This window comes from Hylobates moloch, unplaced genomic scaffold (genome assembly GCF_009828535.3).
Source record: "Hylobates moloch isolate HMO894 unplaced genomic scaffold, HMol_V3 SCAFFOLD_18, whole genome shotgun sequence".
NCBI classification, from domain to species: Eukaryota; Metazoa; Chordata; class Mammalia; order Primates; family Hylobatidae; genus Hylobates; species Hylobates moloch.
The window spans coordinates 7,661,726-7,674,850 of record NW_026652293.1 but is presented as its reverse complement, the minus strand read 5'-3'; positions in this window follow the sequence as shown (position 1 = coordinate 7,674,850).

Sequence of the window (13,125 nt, the reverse complement as noted above, 5' to 3'; positions counted from 1 at the left end):
GCAGAGAAAAAGACAAGATTGGAATCCAAGGAAGGAAATGTTAGAATCCAAGCGCCTGGAATCAAAGAGAATATATTTAAATAGAAACCAGGTTGATACCAGAACTTCGGGATGCCTAGAGTAGGCGGGAAAAAGATGTATGATCTAAGCATAGGATATTTCGAATACAGGAGCTTGGATAAGAGGTCTGTCCCAAATTCCATCTGCCACCAATGAAAGCAGAAAGGAAATATGTAATGAGAGCCAAGCCATGGGGAAATAGTCCAAGATGGGTGTGCCTCCTGTGTATTTAGTAATCATGTCCAGCTCAGCAAATCTGAGTTTCTTTATTCCTTGAGCTACTGTCCATTTTAATGAACAGGGAACATTTGATCTCAAGCAGCTTCAGAAACTCTATTTTCCCCCAGCCTTTGTCTAGGTTTTATAGAGGAAAAGGTATAGCTGCAGTACTGGTTGATATTTGCTTGTGAGAGCTCTTGGGCAGCTAATTCCTGATCCTTTGCTCCACCTAGTGGATTTCCAGGCTAGAGAGACTCTGGAAAAGAGATCAGTGATCAGAAGGGTGTACATTTGCTGATAAATGAGACTTACCAGTCAGTTTCTGGATTATCGTCCGTTTCTTTACTGACGATGCCCTATTCCATCCCAACGTGTCCTTGTTTGAATTGATTGAAATCTTTCATTTATTTCCATTAATGTCAGATGTGTAGCTGTGAGTCAACAAAATCTAATGCATTCCTTTTCTTTCTTCTTAATATATAAATAATATTATATAATCAGGAGACCCATATCAGCACAGGAAAGCATATTCCACTTATAATTATATCCGCTGAGGGCCAAGCTCAATCAAATCTCAACAGGGTCATTTAATTAAACAATGACCTACCTACTTAACACTTTGGGGACTCCTTTGAACAATAATTGGTTAAAGAGTCATAGGACCCTTTCTCAAGAAGTTTCACATCCAATTATAAAAACAGATGAAATAACATTGGAAAGCAGGGCAACGCTGAAAAATTTCAGGTAGAAGACAATTCAGAGCTGACTCTTACACAATATCCATATGTGGAGATAAAATTAGTGTTAATATAGGTTTAAGCCATTAGAGTTACAACATAAATTTGACAATCTATGCTTTCTTGCTGGCTGACCATGTCCCTGTCAGTTACCAGCCTTAAAGGCCACCAAAGCATTATTCTTTATTCCTTACCTATATTTAATACTTACTTTTTGTTATGGGTTGAATTGTGTCCCCCAAGTATTCATATGTTAAAGCGCTAACCCTCAGTCCCTCAGAATGTGACCTTATTTGGAGATAGGGTCTTTATAGAGGTAATCAAGTTAAAATGAGGTCGTTAGGGCATCTCTTCTCCAATATGACTGCTATCCGTATAAAAAGGGGAAATTTGGAGACAGATGCACACAAAGGAAGAACACCATATGAAGATGAAGATGGCCCTCTACAGGCCAAGGAGAGCAGCCTGGAATGGATTCCTTCCTCACTTCCCTCAGAAAGAACCAACTCTGCTAATACCTTGATCTTGGGTTCCCAGCCTCCAGAACTGTGAAAAGATAAATTTCTGTTGCTTACGTCACCCAGTTTGAAGAACTTTGAATGGCAGCCCTAGTGAATTAGTTCAATTGCCTCCGGCAAATGAATAAGAAGCTCACTGCAAAAATGAAATTAATCCACCGAGTGCTAGAGTTGGACGGGATCTCAGAAAAGGTATTGCTCAATCCCCTTGTTTTGAAATAAATGCCCAAGGTCACACAGCAAGTTGGTGACTTAGTCACTCTTTTAGCTCAACTTTCAGTCCATCAATGTTCTATCGCAGTCTGCCAACTATTTCAAAGATGGTGGCAAAATCAGCCAATGATGGTGATTAGATCCAAAACTTTGTTGCAAATAATTTTTCGGGGAACTATATGCAAGCATAGGTCCTTCCTAAATATTTGCTAATGGAAGCATGTGCTAAATAGGATGCCTGCCAGAAGACTGATACCCAGCAGAATAGCTAGACAGGTAATTTGACCTCTGGCTGGGCCGGTAGGATTCATCATCCCTCCAGACAAGCACTTGGTTGTGGTAAAGATCTGGCTCTGGTTGGAAGGCTGCCCCATCGCAGTGAGGGTGATTCACCAGAGCAACTTAATCATCTATGGGTCAGAAGCTCAGGTTCATGTGAGCAGGGTGGGGGTTAAGGGAAAGAGAGTCTGAGTAATGCTTCACAGTGGGTGTGGGGACTTGTTATAATAGTAGGCACGCTGTTGATTAAAGTACATGACAGAAGTAATTGCCAGAGATCCCAAACCAGCCATCACCTAGCATTACAGAGATGTATCTAATATCAGACAGAAAGCCTAGTTTCAGCTCTGCAGCAGAGGCCTTTGAAAAGTCTCCAGAAGTAATTGGCACTTAATCAATGCAATCATTATTACAGCACATGGCTACTGCAGCTTCAGGCCCTCTTGCAACCACTGAACTGCAAAAGAGGAGACTATGTCTGTATAATTTTACCACCAACACAACATTTGATTCACAGTCTCAGACTAGATAGGAGTGAACATATTTTCATATTTATATATTTTAGAAATACAGGTTCACTGTCAATAAGAATTCAGCCTTGTATCAATGATGGCATAAACAGGGAGGTGCATTTTCCCTTTATAGAGGCTTAATCAGCATTAATTTTGAGAGATAGGAAAGTAAAATCTACAGCAGGCTGTTAAGCATTTGTTTTTCATCTAATCTTCTCAACCCTCCATTCAATATTTGGGGGAGTATGACTGTTTATCACTTGCTGAGATATGCAAGGTGCACATGCTGCTTATAATTAAGGAACAAAGAAATGTTGACTTTGCTCTTGGTCTTGCTTCATAAAGTGTTACCACTGGGCATCAAATTGGGTGTTTAAAGGAGAATATACCTCTCTTAGAGAGTAGACACAATTTTTAGGCCTAGGTCGTCTCTTCTTTTCCCAGCAGGAGTTTGTAGTTAACTTTCCATCACTCTGTAAAAGGCAATTAGAAAAAAGATAAAGGCCAAGTTCCCCTCTTGGCATCTTGCAGAAGTCTTTCGTGCATAATGGATGAGAGGAAATGGGGAGAAAGAAAAGAAACATCCTGAAATTTAAGGACCCGTAAATGTTTTCATAGATGATGGTAGTATATTTCAGTGTTTTTCAAAGGATATTCCCAGATTACCCACTTCAGGATAACCTGCATTGTTGACTATGCAGATTGCCAGGCCTCAATATTAGACCTGAATCAGAATTTATGGGACTAGGACCCTGGAATCTACATTGTTAGCAAGTGTCTCCAGGGATTCCTGTATACTCTGAAATGGAGCCTACTCATCTACCTTCCATACGTCTAAACATTGCTGTGCTCAGTATCTCCCTCCCTACACCTCTCCGTTGTTAATCAAATCAAGTCTCTCATATTTAAATGTCTTTTTGTATGCAGATGGCTCTCAAATTTATATCTACAGCCCACACCTCTTCCCTAAAACTCCAGAATCCTATACCCTACTGCCTGATTGACATTTAATAGGCATATTCAAAAACAAACTCTTGAATTTTCTCTCCAAACTTGTCCCTCCTCATCTCCATAAATAGCACCATGATTACCATAAAACCTTGAAGTCACTGTTGACTCCATCCTTGGCATCTTCCTCACTTTCTGTCATATTCACTTCCAATCCATCAGAGTACTGTCAGCTCTACTTTCGAAATATGCCCCAAATCTTCCTCTATCTCGAAGACCAGATAGGAGGCTGCTATCAAAATATGATATTTTGATTATATTATATATATTATAGACTTGATATATTGTATACTCACATCTACACATTTGGCATTAGTGGAAATAAATGAAAGATTTCAATCAACTCAAACAAGGACATGTTGGGATGGAATAGGTTATCGTCAGCAAAGAAACTGACAATAATCCAGAAACGGGCTGGTAGGTCTCATTTATCAGCTAATGTACACACTTCTGATAGCAGCCTCTTATCTGGTCTCACTGCATGCTTTCTGTATTAGCCAGAGTTCATTTGCAGATAACAGAAGCCATTCTAGCTATTTGAAGCAGAAAGGGATTCAAAACAGTTGTGGTAGAATGATGTTACAAAAATCCTTCCTGTTTCACACACCTTTTTGCAATTGCCACAACTCCCATAAAGAGATGAAGTCTATTTTTCTCCCCTTGTAAATCTGGGCTAGCCCTCGGTTTAATTCTGACCAATGGAATGAGGCAGAAGTGATGCTGTGTCACTTCCAGACCTAGCCTTAAGAGGCTTTGCGGCTCCCACTCTCACCCTCTTAGAAGAAGGCAGCCATCCTGTAAGGAAGCTCAGGCTAGATTACTGAAAGATGAGAGACCACAGGAGAGAGAGGGCTCAGGCTTTCAAGGCATCCTTGCCAAAATCCTAGACATGCAAGTGAGACAAAGTAGGGCCACTGACAGCTGAATACACCCACATATGTGGGGCCAGGCAGGATCAGCAGAATTGCCCAGCCAAACTAAGTTTTTGGGGTGCTTATTACACAGCAAGAGATAACTAAAATGTCACTAAATTTAGGGATTGCAAAACCATTGGAGGGTTGGTGGGGCAGGCTGTAAATGTGGCCTCCAGGAATGACTCATAGAATAACACTGCAGAACTGGCCTGTTAGAAGAATCGCCGCTCCTACCACAGTCTAGAAGCTAAGGATCAAGAAGCCATCAACCACTTTCTAGCTTCAGAAACACACTATCTTAGTCATGCTCTGGACATCAGGAAGTCTCCACAAGTCTGTTGCCTTCAGAATCATACCACACATCCATTTTAGATAGCAAAATGGATAAAGTGTTGTGACCACTTTTCCCCACTGAAGTTTGTTCTGAAATCAAGACTTATGCAAATGCATATAACTAGGAAAAAGTAAATTATATAAACCCCTAGCTGCAAGGGAATCTTTTTAGCTCTTTTATTTTTTATGTTTATTTTTTGTGGCAGGGTCTTGCCCTGCTGCCTAGGCTGGAATGCATTGGTGCAAACATGGCTCACTGCAGCCTTGAGCTTCTGGGCTCAGACCTTCCTCCCACCTCAGTCTCCCATGTAGTTGGGAACGCAACTGCATGTCACCATGCCCCACTAATTTCTTGATTTTTTTGTAGAGACTGGGGTCTCACTTTGTGGCCCTGAATGGTCTCGAACTCCTGGGCTCAAGCAGTCCTCCTGTCTTGGACTCCCAAATATTGGGATTAACAGGCATGAGCTACAGCACCCAGCCCACTTTTAGCTTTTTGGCCTAGGCAGTGTGGGAAGGCACAGAAGAAAGAATTTTTTAAAAAATGCTTTGTTCACTATGTAACACTCACAATAGTGTTCACACAAAAGGGATGCTCATTAAATATTTGTTAAATGATTGAACTAAAGTTTGATAAAGCAAAAGCATAATTTAGAAATGACTGTCTCGGCTGGGTGCGGTGGCTCACGCTTGTAATCCCAGCACTTTGGGAGGCCGAGGCGGGCGGATCACGAGGTCAGGAGATCGAGACCACGGTGAAACCCCGTCTCTACTAAAATACAAAAAATTAGCCGGGCGTGGTGGCGGGCGCCTGTAGTCCCAGCTACTCGGAGAAGCTGAGGCAGGAGAATGGTGTGAACCCGGGAGGCGGAGCTTGCAGTGAGCCGAGATCGCGCCACTGCACTCCAGCCTGGGTGAAAAACCGAGACTCCGTCTCAAAAAAAAAAGAAATGACTGTTTCTAGTTAGCCCAAAGTATGAAATTCTGTATGCCTAAAACTCTCTTTCTGTAATTCTCTTTTAGGAATATATTCTGGAATATCAAGAAAGATCTGGGATTCAGGATTTTTTTCAGCCCAGTATTTACCATCTTTACTATAAGTGTACAACCATCCCAAGTCAGACATGCTGAGTCTATTTGTTTTTTTTTTTGGTAATAAATTTTAATTGGAAAAGATGAATTTGGGAGAATGGGAAGAAGGTTTCGAAGGGCAAGCCCTTCAATCATTTCTGCTTCCTATGGCTTTGGCCACCATCTCTCTTTGAGGGCTTGTTCTTCAGGATAGTGACAGCTTGATTTCTCTGGGTAATGTCACACAAAGGAAATTAGCTCAGTATGTCTTCTACTGAATTCCATCTGTAGCTCAATGTTTGAAGGTATTTGCGAACATGACTACAGAGCAATTTTGATAAGACAAGGCAATGTTCCAGTCTCTGAGAATATTTTCCCCAAAGAACCATTTTTTAAAATACCACTGAACAGCCTGAAAACCCACCCACACATGAGCAATCTCCTGCAATATACAGAAAGCTTTTCAGGTGTCACAGCCATAATAGCAGGTGGTTCCTTTGGGTAGAAAAATTATGGCAAGAATATAGCGACAGAAAGCAAACTGTTTTGATATTCTGGGTACAACTTTCCCCAAGTGAATCATTCCCATATGCCTACTTTTACCACGGGCGCCTTTCCAGAGGAAGTGATTTGTGTGAACGGAGGTGTAGAGATGCATTCTGGTGGGCACACTTCATTGGTGCCCATATTTAGCAGATCCAATTAATCGTCAGCTATTTGTGAATGCATTCCTCTGTAAGTCTCAAAATTCGAATATGAATTTGATACCTATTTTTGCTTTCCACATAACAAATACATAATCTTGTTATGAAGATTCAGTAGTGCTCATTTAAGGCAAGGCTGCTTCTGAAATTCCATATAAATAGATTTTTAAATACAAGCTTATAAAGAAGGCTGAGATTAGAGCAATTTGCAAAAGGCAGTCATTTAATTCACTTTTTATTATGAAATATTTGAGACATACAAATAGCTTAAAGAGCTTATTTACTCTGCTGTAAACTTTTGTTGCTTGTAAGATAAAAATCTGGACTAGTAAAAAAGACTTTGTTTCTAGATAGAACAGCAAAGTTGCAAAGTAAGAGTTTTGCATAATTTTTTTCTTTCTCTATAGTGTATAAGACTAGCATTTTTATTGTTTACAGATAAACCAAATCTCCCTTACTGAAAAGGGAGATGTTGTTGTCCCCATCTCAATTTAAAACAAAAATCAACTAAGTTCCAATAGGAAAAGATGTGTACAGGAAGATCGCTAATGGAAAACTTTTATTTTTACATTTTATTTGTATTAAATTTTTAAATTTTTATTTGTTTGTTTTATTTGAATAGAAGACGAAAAATAAAAAGAGCTGGGTGCGGTGGCTCATGCCTGTAATCCCAGCACTTTGGGAGGCCGAGGTGGGTGGATCACTTGAGGTCAGGAGTTCAAGACCAGCTGAGCCAACATGGTGAAACCCTGTCTCTACTAAAAATACAAAAAAATTAGCCGGGCATTGTGGCATGTGCCTGTAATCCCTGCTACTCGGGAGGCTAAGGCAGGAGAATTGCTTGAACTCAGGAGGTGGAGGTTGCAGTGAGCTGAGATCACGCCACTGCACTCCAGCCTGGGCAGCAGAGCAAGACTCCATCTCAAAAAAAAAAAAAAAAAAAAAGAAAAGAAAAGAAAAGAAAAAAAGAAAAAGAAAGCTGTTATTAAGCTACTTAATTCTGGGCTTTCCAAATCTTAGAGTGGTGTCATTTGCTAGCTGGGTGACCACGAACAAGATCTTTAATCTCTCTGTGCCTCAGTTTCCTGATATTTAGGGGGAGGATAGGATCCATCAGTTAGGGGTTACATGTGAAGCACTTGGAACAATGCCTGGCACACAGTAAGCCCTCTATCAATGGTAACTCATTTTCTTCTTTACCCTCAACTAGAAAGTCAGATCCACATGAGAGCAGCGATTCTGTCTTGCTTAGTTCTGTATCCCCAGCATCTATTTTGCCCATAGTAGGCACTGAATAAATATTCGTTGAACTAATTGATTAATGAAAAATAACTGGGCTTTGAGGTTGAAAGTCAAAGGAAATTTCTCCTAAGTTTTATAGCTAGTGAGGGAAGAATGGACAGCAGTTTAGAGTCAGGGAGGTAGAAGAAAACCCTAAACTAAGATGAGAAGCCTGATTGAAGTTCAGATTCTTCCAACTCTCTGGGTATTGCAACCAGGATTTTATTTCTTAATTTGCTCATTTATTTATTTACTTATTATTATTATTTTGTGAGACAGGGTCTCATTTTGTCAACCAGGCTGGAATGCAGTGGCACAATCACAGCTCACTGCAGCCTTGATGTCCTGGCTCAAGTGATCCTTCCACCTCTGCCTCCCGAGTAGCTGGACTACAGGCACGTGCCACCACACCTGGCTAATTTTTAAAATTTTTGTAGACACTAGGCCTCACTTTGTTGCCCAGGCTGGTCTCAAACTCCTGGCCTCAGGCGATCCTCTGGCCTCAGCCTCTCAAAGTGTTGGGATTACAGACGTGAGCCACCATGCCTGGCATCTGTCTTAATTTGTAAAATGAGAATGATAGCTCCCAAGGTTATTCTGAGGAGTAAATGACACTGTATGTGAAAGCTCTTAATAAACTGTAAAGGAATATACAAAAGCATGATATTGTTAATTTCTATCTCAGTAGGTTTTTCCGTTGGATGACAAGGGATTCTTTGAGAGTGTCGGAAAAAGGAATCTTTAGCTAAAGATTTTGGTACTAAAAATATTCAACCCCAGAGGTACCACAGACATAGACTAATTTTTTCCATCTGTGCAGTTTAGGGTAGATTTGGCATACACTCAATACCAGGCAAGAAAGAAACTATGGTTTAGGCTGCTTTTAAAGTTAAAAAAAAAAAAAAAGGCAGAAAAGGAAACTATTTCCTTTTATAAGCAGGAATGTTAAAATAGGGAAAGCTTTCATCGAGCAATTCACTACTGAATCAAGACTATTTGATCCATATTCTCACCTACCTCCCCTCACTCCCTATTTGCGTTGTGGTTAGTTGTTTTCTAGATCATGGTTTATATATCATGGTCACTTCGTCACTAAAGTTAAACAATATAGATTATTCTTAACAAGCCACATGTGACTCAGAGGTCATAAAAGCATCCTTTTTGGGTAATCTTTCTAAATTACTAATATTTAAGGACCTGGTTTTCAGAGCCATTGATTATTTAAAATGTATGTCTTTAAGATTAGGCTGCACCCAAGATGCCTCCTCAGAGGCTAAGTTTGAGGTTGAGAAACTAGCTTAAGGAGAAAGATAAAGTAGCAAAAATGTCATGGCGGGTGAGCTGATGACTCACTGCCCCTTCCTTGAACTGCAGGAATGACAAAATGGAAAAGGGGAAAAAAAAAGGCAATGCCCCACTGCAGACTAGAGGCTCCATGAAACCCAAGAAATTCCGAGAACTTAAAGAACTACGTGGGTTCTTAGGGTAAAGGCAGTAAGTTTAATTTCCATGGTCAAGTTGTTAAGTGCATCAAAGAAAGGACATTAGGAAAGCTAAACTTGATTATACTTTACCATCAGAGCCATCATCCTCAATCTGATCATTTTATTCTCCTGCTTAAAAACTTCAATAACTCCACATTGCTACTGGACCAAGTCTAAACTTACAATCGTATAGAATATTCTTCATAACATATAACCTTCCTTGTTAACTTCACCTTGTAATTAATTCTTTTTTTAAAAAAAAATTATTTATTTATTTTTTAACTTTTGAGACAGGGTCTCACTCTGTCACCCAGGCTGGAGTGGAGTGGTCCAATCATGGCTCACTGCAGCCTCAGCCTCCTGGGCTCAAGTGATCCTCCCACCCCAGCCTCCCAATTACCTGGGACTACAAGCCTGTGCCATCACCCTGGGCTTATTTTTGTATTTTTTGGTAGAGATGTGTTCCCACTATCTTGCCCAGGCTGGTCTCAAACTCCTGGCCTCAAGCAATCCTTCCTCCTCAGCCTCCCAAAGTGCTGGTATTATAGGCGTGGGTCACCATGCCTGGCCGAATTAATTCTTATTACATGTCTTGGAAGGTATAGGGGACAACTTAGAACTTCCCAAATAAGCAAGATACTTTTAAATTCCCATCAATTTGTTTACACTATTCCCTCTGCTCAAAACTCTCATCCCAGCTGGCAACTCCTAACTGCTTCAAAGCCTGCCTCAAGTATCATTTCTTCTTAGTAGCTTTCTCAATTCCTACACTCTCTTGCTCAACTCCCACTCTCTCCTGCTACTCAGAATGATTGCTCTTTCATCTCTGGAGTCATAGCACTTTAAGCATGCCTTTGTTAAATCACTTAACCCAATGAAATAGATGGACTCATAGAGTTCTATCCTTTCCTCAACTTACTGTGTACTCCCTGAAGGCAAGTGTGAGCATGTCATTGTACAATTCTTGCCACACTATTGGAGAATAATACAGGTATGTTGAATTGAATCAAATATTAAAAGAGGACAAAAGAATAGATGGATCTTCTAGGCCTAGGAATTATACTAGGAGTAGAGGGTGTATCCTAAATCCACATATGTGATTTTGCTTTTGTCTTACCAGAGTGAATGTAATTTGCTTTTATTTAAAAACAGTGTTGACAGGCTGGGCACGGTGGCTCATGCCTGTAATCCCAGCACTTTGGGAGGCCAACGCAGGAGGATCACCTGAGATTAGGAGTTCGAGACCAGCCTAATCAACATGGAGAAACTCCATCTGTACTAAAAATACAAAATGAGCTGGGCGTGGTGGTGCATGCCTGTAATCCCAGCTACTTGGGAGGCTGAGGCTGGAGAATCGCTTGAACCTGGGAGGCGGAGGTTGCGGTGAGCCAAGATCACGCCATTGCACTCCAGCCTGGGCAACAAGTGTGAAACTGTGCCTAAAAAAAAAAAAATAAATAAATCCCAAAAACAGTGTTGGATTCACACTCATGCGTGTAATCCCAATACTTTGGGAGGCTGAGGCGGGTGGATCACTTAAGGCCAAGAGTTCAAGACCAGGCTGGCCAACATGGCAAAACTCCTTCTACTAAAACTACAAAAATTAGCCAGGCGTGGTGGTGCATGCCTGTAGTCCCAGCTACTCGGGGATGCTGAGGCATGAGAATCGCTTGAACCCTGGAGGCGGAAGTTGCAGTGAGCTGAGATCACATCACTGCACTCCAGTCTGGGTAACAGAGCCAGACCCTCTCTTAAAAACAAAAACAAAACAAACAAACAAAAAAACCGCACAAACCAGTGTCATTTAGCCAGGTGTGGTGCATGCCTGTGGTCCTAGCTACAGGGGAGGCTAAGGCAGGAGGATCGCTTGAGTCCAGGACTTCAAGGCTGTAGTGAGCTATGATCACACCACTGCACTCCAGCCTGGGCAACAAAGCGAGACCCTGTCTCTAAAGAAGATAACAACAACAACAAAAAACCCTCAAACCACACTAGTATCATGAATATATTTCTTTAGATAAAATTTTATTAATCAGCTTTCTGTTTAGAACTGGCTTTCCCATAATCCAGTTAACCAAAGGTAGTTGAGTAATTTGAAATATTCCCCAGCTGGAGTAGAATCACATTTGGGGCTTGCTTCAATCAGTGCACCTCTATCTTGCTTTTGCTCTTCAAAGAGACCCTAGGTCAACCATAGCCTTTGAAGGCATGAGCTGAACGGAAACCAGATGAACTCTATTGAATTTTAAACTTGCCACATTTCCTAGTCTAGTATTAGACTTTTCTTCTCTAGTTGAACAAGTTAACCAAAGAAGTATATATATATTTTTCTTTTATAGATTATGCTCACCTAAGAACTTGAGGTTAAAACACACACACACACACACACACCCAAGAAACCAAATTGGGAAACAAATTATTCCACACTTATTCCGTTGGTTCTTTTGATGGCCTTCTTGTCAGTGTTAATGGTTGGTGTGAAAGATTTTTGGAAAAGTTTTCCAGGTGGGAGTAACAGCATTTCCTGAAGCACCCTTTATCTTGGTTTGTGGCAAATGATTCTTTCAGTGCCCTCAGGTCACTTATACCCTAAGACCCTGAATGAGTTTATGCAACCTTCAAATCAGTCACTTCTGCCCTCATCTAGGGCATATAACAATGTAGTTAGTTACCCAGCAGGTATCCTGGCTAAGTAAGACCATAAATAAATCATATGAGCAGGAGCTTTTGGAGTCAGTCTTCTGTCTGAGCACCTCTAACCGGTTATGCTACCTTAAACAAATTACTTAACTTCTCTCTGTCTCACCTGATTTACCAGTCAAAAAAAAAAAGGAATAATAATGGTACCTACCTCATAGGTTTGTTGTGAGGAGTTAAATGTCTAAAGCACTTAGGACAGTGTCTGGCATATGGTAAGTATTCAATAAACATTAGCCTTATATTCTATACTTTAAGTACTATTTATTTATATTTTTACATATGATATGTGAGTATAACAAAAGATTAAAGGAAGAATGGTCATTTTTAGAAAAAACTTTATTTACAAAACCACAACTCAGTCTGCTTTGGTATTGACAAAATCCCTACAACTGAGATATTAAAGAGATACATTTATTTTAGCTTTACATAAAACCAGAATCCAACACTATCCTACTTTCCTATTCCTTTGTGGCTCTGAGCGCAGCTTTAAAAAAACAAAACAAAGCAAAGCAAAGCAAAACAAAACAAAACAGCTCTTTATAATGTACAATGGCTTAAGCAATCGCTTCTTTAGTTTTTTTTCTATTTAAGATTTAGGACAGACTACTCGTCTAAAATTCGCTATTTACAGAGAAAGTCCTAGGGAACAGGATAACTTATTTAGGTTTAGCTCTCATAATACAATATCCATAATGGCTTTAGGAGAATGTAAATAAATAACATTGGTAAACAGTGTATACTGATATTTTCTGACAAACTCATTTATCTAATATCATACTGAGCAATCAAGAGGATTCCTCCATATATTTTAAATTTTAATTTATTCTATTTCCTGATTCACAAACTCTTGCTCCATATTAAAGCAGTTATCACCAATAGAACCTATGAGAACCAGTGCCCAGGGAAACCTAACAGCTTGTTTTTTTAATCCCCTATTAAAACTCGGTTGAGCTTGATATATGCATGGTAGAAATATGCGATGGTATCTGGTATCAAGTTGTAAGAAAAACTCCCCCAGATTGGGAGGTAACTGAGCGATATGTGAAAGAATCTTCTCCTGTCTGAATTTAAGAATACACCTACACTGGGCAG